This window comes from Myxine glutinosa, chromosome 10, assembly GCF_964187855.1.
Source record: "Myxine glutinosa chromosome 10, kmMyxGlut1.1, whole genome shotgun sequence".
Taxonomy (NCBI): Eukaryota; Metazoa; Chordata; class Myxini; order Myxiniformes; family Myxinidae; genus Myxine; species Myxine glutinosa.
The window spans coordinates 24,752,851-24,773,918 of record NC_136270.1 but is presented as its reverse complement, the minus strand read 5'-3'; the positions used below and the strand labels follow the sequence as shown (position 1 = coordinate 24,773,918).

The 21,068-nt window shown below is 51.3% G+C and overlaps 1 long non-coding RNA gene across 1 annotated transcript in view; it reads left to right on the top strand.

The window, feature by feature from the left end:
• The window catches only part of LOC144894132 (uncharacterized), a 28,147-nt gene extending 22,329 nt beyond the window's left edge, over positions 1-5,818 (top strand). Inside the window, exon 4 of the long non-coding RNA XR_013624841.1 lies at positions 4,321-5,818. This is a non-coding gene — a long non-coding RNA (uncharacterized LOC144894132). The remainder of the gene's footprint in view (positions 1-4,320) is intronic.
• The last annotated feature ends 15,250 nt before the right edge of the window (positions 5,819-21,068 follow it).

The window sequence follows — 21,068 nt, the reverse complement described above, 5'->3', positions numbered from 1 at the left end:
AAATCCAATCTCACCCCTCCCCTCCAAATCTTCCCCATAACCCCTCCCCTCCAAATCTTCCCCATCACCCCTCCCCTCCAAATCTTCCCCATCACACATCCCTTTCAAATCTCCCCCCTTGCCCCCTCCCTCCTAAACTACCCCCTCACCCCTCCCCGCCAAGACGCCCCTCGCCCCTCCCCTCCTAGACTCCTGCCTCACCCCTCCCCTCCAAATCTCCCCCATATCCCATCCCTTTCAAATCCCTCCCCTTGTCCCTTCCCTCCCAAACTCCCCCCTCACCCCTCCCCTTCAAATCTCCCCACCCTCATTGCTTCTCAATTTCCCCCCTCTCACTCCCCCTCCTCAAAGCGTCCTCCCCGCTTCTTCCCCCTTCAAACTCTCACCTCCATCTCCCCCAACCTTCTGCCTCGCTCTTCCCCCTCCTCAAATAACACCTCATTGTGGCTCACCCAATCACCATCAAACCTTTTGTCCGCCCCATCCTTCCCTTTCTCCGAGCTATTCTGAAATCTCTGACACACCTTCAACAGCTCTCCCTATCTCTTCCACCTCTTCCACATCTTACCCTACCCCTCCTCCACCCTGTTCTGTATCTGATGCTCCCCCTTCCTCTTCATTAACGGTATGGACCTCAAACATCCGGGGCCTTCGTTCAAACTTAACTGATCTCTCCATACAGGTTGCTTCTGTCAAACCAGACGTGATCTGCTTAACAGAAACTTTCCTCCTTTATGATGTCTCTGATTCCATAGTATCTCTCCCGGGCTACTCCCTCCTCCGGTATGATAGACCTGAGCCTCGTCCTGGAGGCGGGGTTGCTATCTTTATCAAAAACTCTCTTCCTCACTCGCCCTGCACTGCACTCTCTCCACCTCACCCCCAGGAATACCTCTGGCTACGGCTTCCCCTTCGCTCCCACCTCTTGTTCATATGTGTGTTGTACCGTCCACCAAACAGTGATGACTCCATCTACATCTCGCTGTCTGATGATATGGACCAACTTATATCTACTCATCCCAACTCTCTCTTCCTCATATGTGGTGATTTCAATTGTCACCATGCCAGTTGGCTGGGTGTGGGTACCTCTCTCACCAGCCATGGCTCTTCAGCAAAGGACTTCTGCGACTCACTGGGACTGACACAATCTGTCAATTTCCCGACCCGGATCTCAGTCAACGGAACATCTTCTCTTCTGGACTTGGTTATGACTAACTTCCCTGAAAATGTCTGCTGCTCTTCTTCTGCTCCGATCGGATCATCTGATCATGTCCTTGTTAAAGTGGACATCTCTCTGACCATCCTCAGGGAGCCTGCTCAGCGTCGACGAGTCTGGCATTTCACTCAGGCCAACTGGCACGGTCTTCAAGCAGCCATCAATCATCTGGACTGGTCTCCCATCTCTACCACCTCTGACATCAACTCATCCTGGGAATTCTTCCAAAGTAAATTGCTCTCTCTCATGCACAGATTTATCCCATCTCGTCTTCAGTTGTCATACCCTTCCTCCCGTCCATGGTACACGGAATCTTGTGGTGAGGCTGTTGCCCAGAAACAACTTGCCTTCGTCTCCTGGAAAGCAAATCCAACGGAAGGAAATCTCATTTCCTTTCACAAAGCCCGAAACAAGTGTGTGTCCACCCTCAGGAGAGCCAGGAAACAATATCTCTCCGTTCTCAAGACCGAACTCTCTTATCTGTCTCCCTCTTCCAAATCCTGGTGGCGTCTGGTCAAATCCGTTTCTGGTGTTTGTTCCCCCTCCATCCCCTCCCTTACCTCAAACGGCTACACAGCTGACTCCGCACGTGAAAAAGCTGAATGCCTCAACTCTGTGTTTGCCTCTAAATCTTGTGTCCCAAACCCATCCCTCTCTGTACCCACCATACCCAGTCGTACCCTGCTGCTCCTGGACTCCGTGTCCTTTCCTCCTGACAAGGTGGAAAAGTTTCTGTCAACCCTCGACTCTGATTCTGCAACTGGACCCGACGGCATCAGCCCACGGGTCCTAAAATCCTGCTCTGCTGCTCTATCTCACCCTCTCTCTGTTCTCTTCACCCTCTCTTTTGCTCAAGGTCAACTGCCATCTGCTTGGAAATCAGCCAACATCACCGCTTTGCACAAAAAAGGTGCAAAAACAGATCCTAGCAACTACAGACCAATCAGCCTTCTCCCAATTATCAGCAAAGTCATGGAATCCATCATTGCTTCGGATATGAAATCTTTCCTCTTCTCCAATGGCTTGATCTCTGATCATCAATTTGGTTTCAGACCAGGTCACTCTACTCTGGACATGCTGCTTCTGCTGTCTCAACAATGGATGGAGGTGCTCAATGCCAAACAGGAAATTAGAGCTGTCTCCCTCGACATATCACGTGCCTTCGACACGGTCTGGCACCCCGCTCTGCTCACCAAACTCTCCTCCTTTGGTATCCATGGAAATCTCCACGCATGGCTGGCGGACTTCCTCTCTAGTCGTCGTCAACGTGTGGCCCTGAATGGGTTTCTCTCATCTCCTCTTCCTGTTCAGGCTGGAGTTCCCCAAGGCAGTGTTCTGGGCCCCGTGCTTTTTCTGGTCTTCATCAATGATCTCTCCGACTCTCTCGAAAATTCTCTCTATCTCTTTGCTGATGACTCCACTCTCTGCCGCTCCATTCCTCTTCCCTCAGATCGGCAGTCTGCTGCCTCCTCACTCTCTGAAGACCTGGACAAAATCACAGACTGGTCAAACAAGTGGAACATGTCTTTCAATCCTGACAAATCTCACACTCTTACTATGTCTCTCCGAAAAGATCGACTGGACAACCCTCCCATCTACTTTCTCAACAATCCTCTCCAAGAAGTTCTGTCGCTCAAGATTTTGGGTCTCACTATCTGCCATGATCTTTCTTGGGAAAACCACATTTCCAAGCTGGCCTCCAAAGCCAGTCGCCGACTGGGCATCCTCCGTCGTGCGAAGTCCTTCCTCGGCACACCTGAGCTCCTCACCACATATAAGGCTTTCATCCGCAGCTCAATGGAATACTGTTCTCCCCTATGGGCCGGTGCTCCTGCCTCACACCTAGCTCGGCTTCACGCTGTTGAAACCAAAGCTTTCAGAATTATTGGAATCTCCCGCGATGAAGCTATCTCTGAGGGACTTTCACTCACTCACCGCAGGCAGGTAGGTGGTCTTTCTGTCTTCTACCGACTCCTCTCCGGCCTTGCACCCCCAGCTCTCTCTGTGCTCTGTCCCCCAAATATTCCTACAGGTCGCACAAGATCTGCCAGCAACCCTCTGATGGTTAAACTGCCGAAATCTCGGCTCTCTGCTCACCTTCACTCTTTCATTCCTCTTTTCTCCCGCCTCTGGAACAAACTCCCTCACTCCCTTCAATCCCACTCCTCCCTCCAGGTCTTTAAAACAGCTGTTCACCACCATCTCTTATCTTCCCCCATCCAAAACCTTGATCTTTTCTACCCCCGCTAATTCACCCCAGATCCACCTTGTTTGAAATTCCAACTTCTTTCCTGGAAGTCCTGGCAGTGTCCATATGTTTTATACCTCTCCCACCGCCCCCTTCCCATGCCCCCCCCCCCCAAAGCCCTCGCCCTCTCTCAGATCTCTCGATGTCTCCATGTCTCTCGGTCCCTGCTCTCAAATGTTGTGTTTGTGTCCTTCCCCCTCTCTCCCCATCTTGTCTACCGCTCCCGATGTTGTATGTTTTATGTGTCGGTTTGTCTTTCTGTGTGATTAATGTTCGCTCTTTCACGAGCCTCGATCTTGTATACAAAAAAAAAAAAAAAAAAAAAAAAAAAAAGGAATATGGTGAGGAAATAAAGTACGAGCATGAAAAATGTGTCCTGTTGAGTGCTGGTTTCGGCTAGCATTAGATTAATGACCTTGCTGTGTCCTTGTGTTTTATACCTCTCCCACCTCCCCCCAAGCCCTCTCCCCTCCACAGATCTCCCGATGTCCCTGCTCTCAAATGTTGTGTTTGTGTACTTCCCCTTCTCTCCCCATCTTGTCTACCACTCCTCTTATTATATGTTTCATGTGTCTGTTTGATTTTTGTGTGATAAATGTTAGCTCTTTCACGAGCCTCGATCCTGTATACAAAAAAAAAGAAAATAAATAAATAAATAAATAAATATGACACCCACAGCAGAGGACTAGTGAATTTGCATGGCTTTGCTTTCATTTTACCTGTATGTTCCTTGGAGGAGACAGCATCCTGAAGCTTTTTTAAGGGGCCCTTAGTCACCAGGCTATGGCCCGTGAAGCATGGTTGCGCACACAGAGAACAGCAGGATATTTGAGCTGGGTGGATTTGTCTTTTGCAGGATGGAACGTTGAAGTCCTGTCCTCAAGGCGTCGTACATGATGTCCAATGGCGGTTAAACGACTGAACAAATGAGATATTCTCGAAGAGAACAAGCCGAAACGCCGGAACTAAATCACAGCCTTCAGAGGGCCTTCGAAGATGGGTGGCCGAGCAAGGCAGGTGACAGTAGCCAACGAGTCAGTGTTTTTCTCGCTTTTCGACATGACATCACCCTCCTCTGTTGCAATATTGCAGGCGATGAAAAGTTATATTTAAAAAAGTGTCACAAACCTTGCTCCGGGACCAATGCAAGCACAATTGGGCTGAGCTTGAGGGCCACAGCTGGGACCCATCATCCATATGCTTTGATTTACGAGCGACTCCGGCTTAGCGACATGGCAATCCTGCAGGCAATCTCGCAACAACCAATGGCCAGCACAACTCGCAGCTCATCTCCAAATTGCCCAACACAAATATAGTGCTTCGGTTATTTGATTCTTCAAATGAAATTGCCCGTTGATATATGGCTGATTTGAAAATTTAAACTTTAATTTCAATATTGTAGTTAGAAATATGGCCTGTTTCAAAACTTATTTTAGTTTAAACTTTAGAAACGGGTCCTTCAGCAATTAATGTAATAACATCTAAAAAGTTCATAAATTGGATCCCGATTTATTTCCTTTAAGATCAGGAGAGAATTTTCCATCAGGTAACCCTCTCCTCTGAAAACTTCTCTAACTTTTCATCTCCCACTTGTATTAATTAAATAACTGAAGGAAACTCTTTTGACTATAACTGAGACTCAACATTGTCCACCTGATGATGTTTCTTTCAGGGCCATCTCCATCTCTAGTCAGGCAGCTTAGCAGCATATTTATCGAAAATGGGGAACGGCTTGACAAAAGCGCCATTTTTATTTTGGTGGTCCATTAGACCATATACAATAGATGTAGGACCGGAGGCAAGAAATATACAGTGTTCTTCACCTTTGTGGACAACGTTGCCAGTGGCATCCAATGCATGTGCCGAACTGGTGAAATGCAACTGCAAGGCTAGCACTGGCTGCACTGCCAGATGTTCGTGTAAGAAGGCAGGCTGGAGCTGCACAGAACTATGTATATAGTTGTAAATGTAAAAAGTGACTCGTTCCTTTCATAACCAATCTCGAATGTTCAATGACAAAAATATTATGTATATATTTTCAACAAGGAGGCTAACTTTTATTTCATTACATGCAGTGTTATTTGTAAAACTTATGCATGCCTGCATAATAAATCTTACGCTTCCATGTAATAATAATTAGTAATATAATACCGAGTGTTTATACAAATGTGTTATACTTGTGATTCGCGCACCTCTCATATATCTAACATGTACGCAACTACAAGGATGTAATGACAATATAGCTTTAGAACAGACATGTTGTTCAAGGTAATTTGTCCAGCAATTTATGTATTTACGATTTTAGTCTAACTCCAATAGCTGATGATTTATTTGCATAAATGTATTGCTCGATATTATGCTGTGCGAGTCGTATTTGCGCAAAAGTGCGATTTTTCGTTTTTGTCCAATAAAAAGATGAAAAACACTGTATATGTCTTGCCTCCGGTCCTAATTCTATTGCATATGGTCCAATGAACCACTAAAATAAAAATGGTACTTTTGTAAAGTCGTTCCCCCAAAAATTGCTAAACTGCCTTGCTACTCGCATGGGCAAGGTAAACAATGAAATCACCATACCAAGGACCCACAGCAAGTATGCACCAAACCCCTTCCAGGTAGCCAACGATGCTTCTGGTAACTCTGGTGTATACACACACACACACACACACACACACACACACACACACACACACACACACACACACACACACACACACACACACACACACACACATATATATATATATATATATATATATAAATATATATTGTAACGGTTTTGAGAAGTGTAACGAATCTGAGAAGTGTAACGGGTTTTGAGAAGTGTAACAATTTTGGAGGAAGTGTAACGAATGTGAAAAGTATGGTTTTGTGGTGTGTAACACCCTCGTAATGTAAATAATGGTCGCAGCCGTCCTCCTAGTTAATTCCATGAAACTTACACGCAGGCCACGATATATCTTTTTAAATAGTGTATTTCCTTATTCCATGTAGGCTAAATATGTGTTTCCCACTAGATTGACTCTGCATTGTATCAAACGAAATAAGCATAGGCCCTTTCAATTTCCCCAATCATCTCCACTCTCCAAAGTTCCTTTCAAAAGCGGTGCGAGTGGTGTTCAATCTCGCAAGCCGCCATTGCCCATGTGCTAATCTCGGAGAAGAGGGGGGTAGGAGCCGCCAACTCACAGGCGTGGCACGTCGTCATGATCAAAGGGGGAAATCGGACAGCCCTAACAGCCAATCAGCACCGTGGTGAGCGACCCGGTAGGCGTGCCCTCCGGCGGCTTGATTCGGCCCCGAGTGATAAAAGCGACTGGAAGGGACTGCTTCAGGAGATGAGCGAAGAGGTGACATACGAGAGGAGCGGTGAGCGGTGAGATGCGAGACGCTCCAAGCCAAAGAGGAGAGGTACTCGGAGAGGAAACCAGCTAAGGAGAGATGCGCTGAAAGGAGGGAGACGGCTCCACCAGAAGGAGAGGAGCAGGTGTGACCGAGCCAGCGTGTGACGTCTAGAGCATCGGCAGCGGATACGCGACGGAGGGTTTTCCCGCCAAAAACGCGAGGAATTGAGAGCTGCTGCCTCCGACCCTGCCTCCCTCTCCAGCAATCCACCTCAAGCCATACCCGTCTGCAATATCCCCCGTGTAAGTGTGAACGTCGTCTGTCCTAATCGTTGTCCTGGGGTTAAGTAAATTGAATAGTTTAAGCTAACGATGCACTGTGTGACTGCTTCTTCCATCCATTGCTGTAAATAATTTTGGTCGCTCTTTCTTTTTGCTTGTGTGTGTATAATAAATCTGTTCTTCCTCCGTACTCTGTCTTCTTCTCTTTTCCTTCTCTTTCGGTCGCTTTAGAGGTTTCCCGATTGAATATCTGCGGTGCGATCTGGTCAACGTCGGGTGGAATCGGGCCAATTGGGGATCCTGTAATGGTCGCGGTTGGACCATCCGCTCGGCCCATCATAACATCTAAACCGCGATCTGTAACAATATATTGTTACGGTTCTCCACCGCCCTTCTTCCCCTTACCAAAGGGGGGATTAATCCCCTTGTTCTTTCTGGGCTTGGCGGAACCGAGACTTGAAACGCCCCTTCCGGGCAAACGCAAAGTAGGGTTTCGGGACCAAGTCTCGCTCGTATCTAAATCCCTGCGCTGCCACGAAAGCGAGGAAGCAAGCCTCGCACGAGCCACTTGTGGTTTGGGTACGCCGAGCGGATTGAGTACCATGTGGTCCATGCAGTTTAGGTAGTGGAACCCGATTCGAGCGGTTCTATTCATACCACGCTTTGCCAATGAGGAAATCACAGGAACGATCGAATGGAAAAAGGAAGAACACAGGTTTAATTATTCCCACACGTATATACAATGATCGGGATGCAGAGACACAGAGCAGCACTTAGACAGTCTTATCTTACTTCCCAGACTCGGGCCCGTCACACTCACACAGGGAATTGCAGATGGGTTGATGTTCCAGCCAGACGCGTTGAGGTGGTCGTCCAGGAACGGCCCCGTCCGGCTCTCCACGGTCCCAGCACGTCCCGCGAAGATGGCAGCAGGCGATGGAAGGAACCTCGTAGCGCGTCTCCCGAACAAAAGCAGCCGATGAGAGATAAGGGAAAGTGCGCGTCTCTCAGCGCGGCTGACGGTTACACAGCCATTATCACTCGCGTGACTTAATGCACTGTATGCGGATCGGCCTCCAGGTCAACCGAGCGTCACTTTATAATAGCGCGTATTCCGGTTCATGTGCGTCTTTCTTCACCCGCGTATCTCTCACAGTCCTTGCACGCTCTCAACTCCTGCTCGTCAACGATTCCTCCAGGTTGGTCAGTGCGCGCGAGTTCTCCCTGGGCAGCAGTCCTCTGTGTCTTTGTGCGTCTTTGTGCAACGCTTATATAGATACGCCCCCGAAACTGCTCGAACCCTCTCGAACCATCTTACCACGCCCTGGGACGCAATGCTGCCTCCACCACCTCTGAGCCCTGATTGGCGGCTCGTGCTTACCGTCAGCGCCTCTGCTGCCCCTCATTCGGCTCCGCCCCGACCCTCCTTGGCCTGCCTCGTGTTAATTCGCCCAAAATGAGCCAAAGTCAGCGCAAAGGGGCATGAGGCTAGGGAGGCTGGAAAGTCGGTAGAAGTAGGACCTATTCTCCTGACTCTACTCACGCAGAACTAACATAGGAAAAGGACTAAGCTCACAAACACGAAGAGATAACTATACTATCACGAGGCTACATGTTGCTTGTGTGACTAACTAGGACGGGGAAATTTTAACCTTTATTATACTGACTGTACAAAACTCAAAACCGCAACAATATATATATATATATATAAAATATATATGTATATATATATATATATATATATATATATATATATATATATATATATATATATATATATATATATATATATATATATATATATATATATATATATACTGTATATATATATATATATATATATATATATATATATATATATATATATATATATATATTGTTACAGACGCAGTTTTGGATGTTAGTTTACCGAGCGGTTTGGTATGACCGCGTCTGCACAGTTTACCCGATTCCACTCGAACGTTGGCCAAATCGCGCTATGCTAAATCAATTAAGGAAAGGACACAACGACTGGGTTAGATGACACGACACCAGGGGTACAGTTCTCAAGACCTCCGGAGGAGGTTATAATATTTGTATGCGGAACGTTTAGATTACAAGGACAAGAGGTACAGCATAGGAAGGTGGGCACTTAATCACGGTCTTATAGTAGCCCCGACAGACCACAGATAAACAGGACAAGACTGACTCACACAGGGATTGATGGCAAGGAAGGGCAGGTAGTCGATGGACAGCACAAGGTGCACCTTGGCTCAGGGACAGGATAGCGCGGTCCAAAAGATGCAGGGAGGTATCGTCGCGCTGGAGGTGGCGTCTGGTTCTCTTCAAGCTGGGGGCGCATCTGACGTCACGTCCGGTAAGTGGCTGCGTATGGTGCGACAGGTTCATCAATCCTAACTATTTCCTAAATGACTTTAACAACTTTACATTACCCGGGGTCTTTGTCCTGCCAAACCATTGGCCCTCTTACACTATGGGTTCTAAAAACCAATTCCCATTGACCAAACTGTGGTGCTTTTCAATTTGGGGTCTCACTCCCCCGATTCATCTCCCGGTGCCCTCGCACAATTTCTGGGCCGCGACGTGTAGCTCTCCCAACAGGTCTACCCACCTGCACACCTCCACCACTGCAGTTGCCTCCGAGCTTACCTGCTCCTTACCCTAACCTAACTACCTGGGGAAGGCCCTCTGGCGCTCTGCCCACTCGGTGCCCTCTCTGGCACTGGGCTACCCGGGTCCGTCCTCCGGATCCTCGGGCCCCACTGACACTAACGGCTCCCAGAGCCCACCTGCGGCCTCACCTGGCCGACATCCTTACAGTGGTGGAGTGCCCAACCAACTACACACACTAACAGGCTACACGCCCAGCCATTTCCACAACACTAATGCACCCATCCACAATACCATTCTGCAACCGCACCACAAATGCCAATATCCAACCACAATTTACCTATACCCTCTACCTAACACTTACACTACCCGCCCCGGGTATCCGTGATGGGGGTCCACTCTTCCCCCATTCACACCTTCGCACCATCCACTCCACTCCACAATTTCCACCATTCTCACTCCACGTATTCCACACACCTGCACTTTCGCTGCTTGCTGCCGGGATCGATACACCATATGGACCGCAATTTTGGTGGCCACCCACAATGGACCGCAGTTCTTTTGCGGCCAAGCACCACTCGTGGATGGACCTATGGGTCAACGTGGCACCTATGCCATACAGGTGAACCACTAATAGTTGGCCCCCTGATGGCCACAATAAAGAAATGGACGCGGTTGACGCCTTTCTTTATTTTTTAAAGAAGCCAAAAGGCCAAGTGCACCACACGAAGGCAAGACCAGCGGCAGAACATCGGCCGGCTGCGACGCCACCGGTTATTTATGAACATTTTATTGGTGCACCGGATGGTGCTGACTGTGTTATGGGGTGGTGCTTTTGGTGCTTGGATGGGGTGCTCTGCACATTATTAAAGGCCGTAAGGCCACAGAGCACTCGTGGGTTGGTGTATCGATGCTGGCATGCGTGCTCTCTCTATGCATAACATCTGCATGTGTTCCTCCAAAAACAGGTCCTGGATCGTAGTGTAAATATCAGCGTAGTCTTGTGTAAATAATGCTCCCTACCGGCTGTATGTTTAGTTTGAGAATTCTTTCCGCGATTCGGTTATCCTGTGGGTGTGTTTCTGTGAGGAGAAGGGTGCAACGTCGCAGGGGGACATATTTACTCATTTGTGAATATCTGTAAAACTGTCGCACTCAGGGTAGAGTTAATAGTAGAGGGAACTACATCTGAGTGCCACACTAAAGTAGGTAAAAATTTATCGGGTCGGGACGCCCCGAGGTAGAGAAGGGTGCAATGTTGCGGATATGGGATTTGGCCTCCATCCATATCCGCTTGTAAATATTCCCCTATTTCCCCAATACTCCCCAACTATCCCCAATCCCCCATTCCCTAGTCCCATTGTCTGTAAACAACACTCTGTAGACCCGACCTTCCCCTTTTTCCCCCATTAAATGTCGTGCCCAGGTTCACCGCATCTCACGTAGACAACTATAGGACCTCTTGCTAGTTATTCTTAGTCTATGTCAGTTAAGGACTCGTTTCCATTAATTCTGACTCTTCGTTGCACCAGAATGTGATTGTATGGCACCAGTAGTGAGTTTAGGACCTCCCCATACCTCCTCCCATCTTCCTCATGAAACTACAACAACAACAACAACAACTACAACAACAGCGCGCGGGGAGTGTGCGTCCTCCCTCCGGCTTGGTTAGCCGCCATTGCCCATGTGCTCCGACGGGGTTACTACGAAGGGGCTGACTGCCAGCTCCTCGTCAAGGGCGGAGCCCGGTAACCCCCCCGCACCCAATAAGAAGCGGCGGGCCGATTCCATCTGGGGCGGAGCTAACGAGCCGAGGGCGTGTCACTCCCCGCTGGATATACGCAGCCACTTACCGGACGTGACGTCAGATGCGCCCCCAGCTTGAAGAGAACCAGACGCCACCTCCAGCGCGACAATACCTCCCTGCATCTTTTGGACCGCGCTATCCTGTCCCTGAGCCAAGGTGCACCTTGTGCTGTCCATCGACTACCTGCCCTTCCTTGCCATCAATCCCTGTGTGAGTCAGTCTTGTCCTGTTTATCTGTGGTCTGTCGGGGCTACTATAAGACCGTGATTAAGTGCCCACCTTCCTATGCTGTACCTCTTGTCCTTGTAATCTAAACGTTCCGCATACAAATATTATAACCTCCTCCGGAGGTCTTGAGAACTGTACCCCTGGTGTCGTGTCATCTAACCCAGCCGTTGTGTCCTTTCCTTAATTGATTTAGCATAGCGCGATTTGGCCAACGTTCTAGTGGAATCGGGTAAACTGTGCAGACGCGGTCATACCAAACCGCTCGGTAAACTAACATCCAAAACCGCGTCTGTAACATTTTTTCACGCGCTCGAAATTATAACAGCGAAATTTAATTGTGTTTTACAAAAAAAATAAAAGCCCGAATTTTGAAAGTCGCGCTATGGCAGACCAAGACGGCTGGGTTCCGGTAGAGGAGAGGGAGGCAGGGTCGATCCAGGACCAAAATGAGGGACAAGAGGAGAGCGAAGCAGTGAGGGTAGCAGATTCGCAAAATAGCGTCGTCGTGCACGAGGTTGTGGGCGCGCAAAATGGCGCCTCAAACATAGCCACGACGACGGCGCCCGTGACCGTGGTAGCGCCGCTGGTGGATTCGAACCTTTTCCTCCTGCAAATGAGGGCCCTTATGGAACAAATGGGAGACCAAATTGTGGGAATGAGGGCTGATAGTGAGCGGTTGGGAAACCAAATGGGGGTAATGGGAAACCAAATGGGGGTAATGAGGGACGAAGCGAGGGGTACCGGTGAGGGGTTAGACAATAATTTTAAGGGATTAGACAAGAAATTTGGGAAATTAGACAATAGATTAGGGGAAATACAAGAGGGGTTAACGGGGGTAGAAAATAGAATGGCTGCCCAGGAGAATCAGATAGAGGGAGTGAAAAATGGGTTAGAGGGGTTAGAAAACAGGATGGAAGGCAAATTGAGGGACATGAGGGACCAAGCGGAAAGGGAAGTTAAACAAATGGGGCAGCAGATAGAGGGGGTCAGAATGGGGGTAGAAACCAAACTGGATGCTCACAGGGAGGAAATGGAGCAGATGAGGGTGGCATCTGGGCAGGAGATGCAAGTGATGGGAGAGGAGATCAGAAGAGGGGTGAGTGAGGAGGTCGGAGGAGTGCGCGAGGAGGTGAGGCACTGTAAGGAGCGCATGGAGAAGGAGGTGAGAAAGGGGACTGTAAAATTGCAAGGGGGTATAGAGGAGTTGACGCTGGGAGTAGAACAACTGACAGTGGGACAAAAGGAGTTGGGGGTCAGGTAAAGAAGAACACAGCGGTAATAGAGGGTTTAAAATCGACACAGAAGGAGATGAAAAAGGACGTAGGGGTAATTAAAAAAGAGTGTCAGACGGTACATGAGGACCTGACGAGGAAAATGAACAAAGTGGTAGAGGTGATGGAGGTTAAAGAGCGGGAGGTGCGGGAGCACATAGAAAAAAATAAAGTGGAGTTAGAGGAAGAACTTAAAGGGGCGCACGAGGAGATGAAGGAGGTGAAACAGAAATTAGAAGAAGTGGACGAAGGGGTGAGCGAAATTAAGAAGCGACGGAGAGAGGATAAGAAAGAGATAAAAGAGGAGGTAAAAGAATTGGTCCAAAGTCTGTGTTCGGATCGTGATGATGTGCTCATTAACCGGATGAGGGATTCGCAGGTGATGGAGGAGAAGCGAAGAGAAAGAGGACCCGGTGTAAGTGGTGACCAATATGGTCGTGCGTATGATGCGCCAGGTGATTTAATAAGCTTGGGGGTCGAGATAGACCCGGATGTTCGTGAGAGGCCAAGAGTGAGGTGTATGGCTGGTCCGGAGGGTATGGAACGAGAGGTGCGAGGTGTGGGTGAGCAAGGTTGTGGTGGTATGGAATGGGTAGCGGGTTGCGGAGGTGTGACCCATGCATCGACACCAACAGGGGTAGTTGTTGGAGGGACCGGGGAGGCACGAGAGCCCCTTGGGGGTAATGTACTGTGGGGGCCCGGCCGGTTCGGCCCCGCGCTGACCCCGCAAGGGGTGACGCACGGGGTCCGGCAGGCGGGCAACGACTCGCATACGAGGTGGTCCCACAAGGTCCCACTCGCGCCGTATGACGGCAAGAGTGATCTACGCGCGTACCTGGTGCAGTTTGACTGTGTGTGTAAGGGCAACGGTTGGGGTGAGGACGAAGGTGGAGTACACCTGGTGGCCGCATTGCGCGGCGCAGCGGCGGAGGTGCTGACGGCATTACCAGCGGGTGCTCTCACCCTGCCAGCCCTCCGCGACGCCCTAATTAATCGATTCGGCATTGAACAGCAGAGCGAGCTTGTTAAAGCTCAGCTCGCGCTGCGAAAACGCAAGCCCCAGGAAGCCATCGGGGAACTTGCCCACGACATTCGCCGCGCAGTGGGGATCGCACATGCTAGCATGGCAGCGGATTCCCGGGAAAGCCTGGCGCTGGACCATTTTATCCAGGCCCTCCCGGATATTGAGCTCCGGCAACAGCTCGCCATGTGGCGCCCGCAGACTCTGAGCCAGGCGGCTGATGCTGCGGCCCGTTGGGAAGCAGCGAGGCCCCTGGCCCGGGGGGGGGGGGGGGGGCGAGCATCTCGCAATGGCGGTCCGCCAGGTGGGACCCCCAATGGAGGGCGGACCCCTTAGGGGGCCCGCGCCCGACGTGAGTCCTGACCTGGCGGGCATGGTCCGGAGGCTGGTGGACCAGCGCCTGGCGGGACCTGGACCATGGCAGGCGGCCCCGGAGGTGGCCCGCGGTGGACCATGAGCGGGTAATCCAATTCGGACCTACAGGGCGGGAAATTTGGAATTCCGGAGACAAGCACCTTATCAGGTGAGGTGCTATACCTGCAACCGTCTGGGTCACCTGGCGCGGCACTGTCGAGCCACGCGCCGGGATGATCCCCGGCGGTTGAGGTCCTCAACTCTGCCCAGGGGGGAGCGGGTTAGCTGACCCCAGACCCCCCCCCCCCCCGCCAGACCCCGGGAAACTAGAAGGTGTCGGGCACGTATGGCGGTGTTCGGCAGAAGAGGATGGAGGAGAGCCCTCATTGACGCGACAGGTCATTTATTGTGGCCAAATTGGAACCGGTAGCCTGACAATTAGATGCAAAATTGCCGGCGTGGGGGTAGACGCCGTAGTGGACACAGGAGCTAGCGCCACGATCATCAGCCCTGTGGTCCTTGATTCGAGCGCAGGTGGCTGGGATAAGATCCAGCGCCTGCAAAATTATAGTTTGCAACTTGCTCCCGGGGTAACGGCCCCGATCATAGGGCGTGGTTCTGTGACCCTCAAGTTAGGGTCGGTAAGGAGGGAGATAGATGTTTGGGTGGCGGAGGTGTGCGACCCATGTTTAATAGGGTTGGATTTGTTGACTGCCAGCGGTTGTAAAATCGACTTGTGCCGGGGGATCCTGCAGGTGGGAGTAGAAGAGCTGCCGTTAGGGGGAGTGAGCACGGCCGAGAGAGCGGAGCTGGAGGCTTCCGAGGCCGTGACCATCCCCCCCAAGGGCCGAGGCGATAGTGCCGGCCCGGTGGGCAGCTCGCCCAACGTGGCAGGAGTCCTGCGGCCTGGTCGAACTGGTGGCAGCGCAGTCCATACCGGGTTTAATCGTGGGCCGCACCCTTGTAAAAACGGACGGACCGGTAGTGGCCGTCCGAGTAATAAATATGAGTACAGAACCACGCACTATAGTAAGGGGCGCGAGGGTAGCTGGCTGCACCCCAGTTGAGGAAGTCGCGACAGTGAGGGGCGAGAACGTCCAGCCGAGCCGACCCCGGGGGGAGCCTTCAATAAGAAGTAGGAATTGGCCCGATCCCATTTGCGAGATGGTAAATCGTAGTAGCGTAGAGTTGGGAGGTACCCAGAGGGAGGCCTTACACAAACTGGTTGGGTCCCATTTGGACCTCTTCTCCCTGTCCACCGAGGATATTGGACGTACGGGCCTGGTGAAACATCAGATCCACACCGGTGAGGCCCGGCCTATTCGTCAGGCCGCCCGACGGCTCCCTTGGAGCAAGAGGGCGGAAGCTGACGAGCAGGTTAAAAAAATGCTCGACGCAGGCGTGATCGAGCCCTCGGGAAGTCCTTGGATGTCACCTGTTGTGCTGGTCAAAAAGAAGGATGGGACCACGCGGTTCTGCGTGGACTATCGCCAGCTAAACAACGTGACCCTCAAGGACTCGTATCCCCTGCCAAGGATTGATGACACCCTCAATGCCGTTGCGGGCTCAAATTGGTTCTCAACTTTGGACCTCAAGAGTGGGTATTGGCAGGTGGAGATGGATAGGGCAGGGAAGGAGAAAACGGCATTTTCCACAGGTAAGGGACTGTATCAGTTTACTGTGATGCCGTTTGGTTTGTGTAACGCCCCCGCCACCTTTGAAAGATTGATGGAGCATGTACTAGGCGGCATGCCATGGCAATCATGCCTGGTGTACCTGGATGACGTCCTAGTACATGCCAAAACGTTCCCCCAGGCAGTAGCTAATTTGGACCAGGTGTTCGGGTGCCTCAGACAGGCAGGGTTGAAGCTGAACCCGAGTAAGTGCACTTTGTTTGCAAGAGAGGTGGCCTATCTAGGTCACGTGATCGGCCGCGAGGGGGTAAAAACGGACCCAGACAAAATTAAAGCGGTAGAGGAGTGGCCCGCACCACGTACCATCAAGGAGGTGCGGGCATTTTTGGGACTCTGCTCCTACTACCGGCGCTTTGTGGCGAAATTTGCGGAGTTGGCCCGTCCCCTCCACCGGCTTACGGAGAAGGGGACGCGATTTAATTGGACACGGGAGTGCCACGAGGCCTTCCAAAAATTGAAGGGGTGTCTAACATCCACACCCCTTCTAGCTTACCCCACTAGTGACGGGACATTTACCCTGGACACGGATGCGAGCCAGGAAGGATTGGGCACAGTTTTGTCTCAGACACAGGAGGGCGTGGAGAGAGTGATTGGTTACTATAGTCGGGCCTTAAGTAGGCCCGAGCGAAATTATTGCGTCACTCGCAAAGCGTTATTGGCTATGCTGGCTGCCATGAACCATTTCCACCCGTACTTGTACGGGCGGAAATTTTTGGTTAGAACTGACCATTCCTCCTTGCAATGGCTCCTTCGGTTCAAGGAACCAGAGGGCCAAATTGCAAGGTGGTTGGAAAAGTTGCAGCAGTACGATTTTGATGTGGCCCATAGGGCCGGGAAGGCCCATGGTAATGCGGACGCACTCTCTCGGCGTCCTTGTCTGGGGGAAAACTGCAAATTTTGTGCGAGACACGAGGAGAGGGAACAATTGGGCGATTCGGACCCGACCCTCGTTGTCCGGGCAACCCGGGTGAGAGGGCCAATTTTGCCACTAACCGCAGATGAGGAATTCGGAACTTTGGCATGGAGCACGGCCCAGCAGGAGGATCCTGTCCTGGGGCCAGTGTTCAATTGGGTCAAATTGGGGCAAAGACCAAAGGGGGAAGAGGTCACCCCCCTCGGGGCGCAGACCAAGGCATATTGGGCTCAGTGGAAAACCCTGGAATTGAAGGATAACATCTTGTATCGCAAGTGGGTGGAGGTTCCCTCTGATAAAACTTCCTGGCTGGTGGTAGTCCCAAATAAATTTAAGACCGATATATTGCAACAGGTGCATGGTACCCGCCCCGGCGGCCATTTGGGCAGGACAAAGACGACATCGCAGGTACGCCGGAGGTTTTATTGGGTGAATATGGGGCGCGACATACAGGACTGGTGTCGGAGATGCGACGCCTGTACTGCCAAAAAGGGACCAGCATGGAGGATGAGGGCCCCCCTTCAATTACACCAGGTGGGGGCCCCCCTAGAGCGGGTGGCCATGGATATCCTAGGCCCACTACCCCGCACCTGCCTAGGTAATAAGTACATCCTCGTTGTGATGGACTACTTCACCAGGTGGCCGGAGGCCTACGCCCTCCCCAACCAAGAAGCAGGGGTGGTAGCGCAGGCCTTCGTGGAAGGATTTGTGTGCCGGCATGGGATTCCACATGAGTTGCACACCGACCAGGGACGAAATTTTGAGAGCAAATTGCTAAAAGATGTGTGCAGTCTCCTGTCAATTCGGAAAACCAGAACAACACCTTTAAGCCCTCAATCTGACGGGATGGTGGAAAGATTCAACCGAACTTTAATCCAACAACTGGCACTGTTCACCGCCACCCGTCAGGATGACTGGGATGAACATCTCCCTTATTTGCTCATGGCCTACCGAACCAGCCAGCACGGGGCCACCGCATGCAGTCCAGCGTTGCTTATGTATGGGCGGGAGTTACGGGCTCCCGCCGACTTGCGAGGCGGTCCCGTGCCAGACACAGTGGTTAACCCGCCGAGGGAGGGGTATGCACGTCACCTAGAGGAAGGCATGGAGCTAGTCCATGCCTTCGCCCGCCGCCAACTCCATCTGGCGGGGGAAAAGATGAAGCGCAGGTACGACGACCGGAGCCAGGGGAGTCAATACGCTCCGGGGATGAAGATTTGGTTCTTTAATCCCCGGAGGCGGAAGGGAAGGTGCCCAAAACTCACCTCCCCCTGGCAAGGCCCAGGAGTCGTCCTGTCGCAAATCTGTGACGTGGTCATCAAGATCAAAATGGGGCCACGAGCCCTCCCTCGGATCGTCCACGCCGACCGGATAAGGCCTTACACCGGCGAGCAGGCGCCCCCGTGGATTGCCTCGGCTTTAGATGCCTAGGCGGGACCCAGTACCTCTGAATAAGGGGGGCTTATTAGTGCCAGAGGACTGGGGGATTGAGGAGCGATGGGCCCGGTGGGTAAGGGTGGCATCCCTGCCACCCTTCCCATATAGGGGGCAAATGCGCAATAGTTTATGGGGTGATGGCAGTGAAAACTAGCCCGGGTGGGTTAGGATATTGATAGGGCCCTAGAAGATGACATTAGGTAACGTTAAGATTAGTTAGTGACTGATACCTGTAGTGGGGACGCAGGTAGTTTAGTGTGGATGATAATGACGTGGGAGCGCAATAGTTTAAAGGGACGACTGGGAAGCGCAAGTTTCAGAGGGGAGTAGTTAGATGAGATGATGCTGTGTGAGAACTGGACAGGTGTGTGGAGCAGTGTATGAGTAGTGAGTGTTGTGGATCAGCGCGAATGCGCTTGGGGAGAGAAGGGTGCAGGTGGCACCAGGTGTGAGAGCACAGGTGTGCAAGTGCAGGTGTGTGGAATACGTGGAGTGAGAATGGTGGAAATTGTGGAGTGGAGTGGATGGTGCGAAGGTGTGAATGGGGGAAGAGTGGACCCCCATCACGGATACCCGGGGCGGGTAGTGTAAGTGTTAGGTAGAGGGTATAGGTAAATTGTGGTTGGATATTGGCATTTGTGGTGCGGTTGCAGAATGGTATTGTGGATGGGTGCATTAGTGTTGTGGAAATGGCTGGGCGTGTAGCCTGTTAGTGTGTGTAGTTGGTTGGGCACTCCACCACTGTAAGGATGTCGGCCAGGTGAGGCCGCAGGTGGGCTCTGGGAGCCGTTAGTGTCAGTGGGGCCCAAGGATCCGGAGGACGGACCCGGGTAGCCCAGTGCCAGAGAGGGCACCGAGTGGGGAGAGCGCCAGAGGGCCTTCCCCAGGTAGTTAGGTTAGGGTAAGGAGCAGGTAAGCTCGGAGGCAACTGCAGTGGTGGAGGTGTGCAGGTGGGTAGACCTGTTGGGGGAGCTACACGTCGCGGCCCAGAAATTGTGCGAGGGCACCGGGAGATGAATCGGGGGAGTGAGACCCCAAATTGAAAAGCACCACAGTTTGGTCAATGGGAATTGGTTTTTAGAACCCATAGTGTAAGAGGGCCAATGGTTTGGCAGGACAAAGACCCCGGGTAATGTAAAGTTGTTAAAGTCATTTAGGAAATAGTTAGGATTGATGAACCTGTCACACCATACGCAGCCACTTACCGGACGTGACGTCAGATGCGCCCCCAGCTTGAAGAGAACCAGACGCCACCTCCAGCGCGACGATACCTCCCTGCATCTTTTGGACCGCGCTATCCTGTCCCTGAGCCAAGGTGCACCTTGTGCTGTCCATCGACTACCTGCCCTTCCTTGCCATCAATCCCTGTGTGAGTCAGTCTTGTCCTGTTTATCTGTGGTCTGTCGGGGCTACTATAAGACCGTGATTAAGTGCCCACCTTCCTATGCTGTACCTCTTGTCCTTGTAATCTAAACGTTCCGCATACAAATATTATAACCTCCTCCGGAGGTCTTGAGAACTGTACCCCTGGTGTCGTGTCATCTAACCCAGCCGTTGTGGCCTTTCCTTAATTGATTTAGCATAGCGCGATTTGGCCAACGTTCGAGTGGAATCGGGTAAACTGTGCAGACGCGGTCATACCAAACCGCTCGGTAAACTAACATCCAAAACCGCGTCTGTAACAATATATATTTATATATATTGTTACGGTTTTTAGAACCTTCACTAGTAAACTTTAGTAAATGTTTCCCTTATAAATGATCCCCTGTAAATATCCCCATCAATTGGCTTTATTAAAGATCGCACCCGAGTTAGTCCATGTACAACATGTAGAGAACCATAGGACCTCTCTGTAGTTATTTCATTATTATGTGTTTCAGTTAAGGATCTGTTCCCAATAGTTGAATCTGCGTTGCATTAATCAAATAAGATAGGCCCCTTTCAATTTTCCCAGTCAGCTCTCCCGCTCGTCAAAAGGCAGTAACAGTAGGATAGCGTTCGCTGCCGTTTGCCTTGGGCTGTTTGCTGGCACCAAGCCGCCATTACGCACGTGGTCTCAAGCCGAGGAAAAAGGGGGCGGAACCACGAGAACAAGGTGTGGCACGTCGACTCACCATCAGAGGTGGAGCCAGCGAGCCCTTTCCGGTCAACCAGCGCCGACGTGAGCCGACCGGTAGACGTGTCATCGGAGCCGGCGGCTTGATTTTCTACACGGACAATAAAAGCGGCTGCGAGGGACTGCTTGTAAAGATGAGATGAGTGAGGAGAGCAGATGAGGTGAGAAGGAGCTGGGAGTGCGCCACAAACTGCTGATGGTAACGGACTGCGCAGGGGACCATTGATGATACGAACCTTGTTCAAGAGAGAGAGAGAGAGAGAGAGAGAGAGAGAGCATTGGCACAAGCCACATATTACGTACGCCGTATCCCAGTTTCCCCGATATATGCAACGTCCGCTCACGGTCCACGATACGCGTTTACTGCCTGCCAGGGTTTCCCGCCACGACGCGAGTCCACTCCTGGAGCCGGATCTCGACGCCTACCATCTGCCTGGACCCTTCTCCTCCTTCCAGCCATTCCTTCCTGCCATTCCCTGTCGTGTGTCTGTTTGTTTGTCCGGGGTATAATATAAGACTGCTTAAGG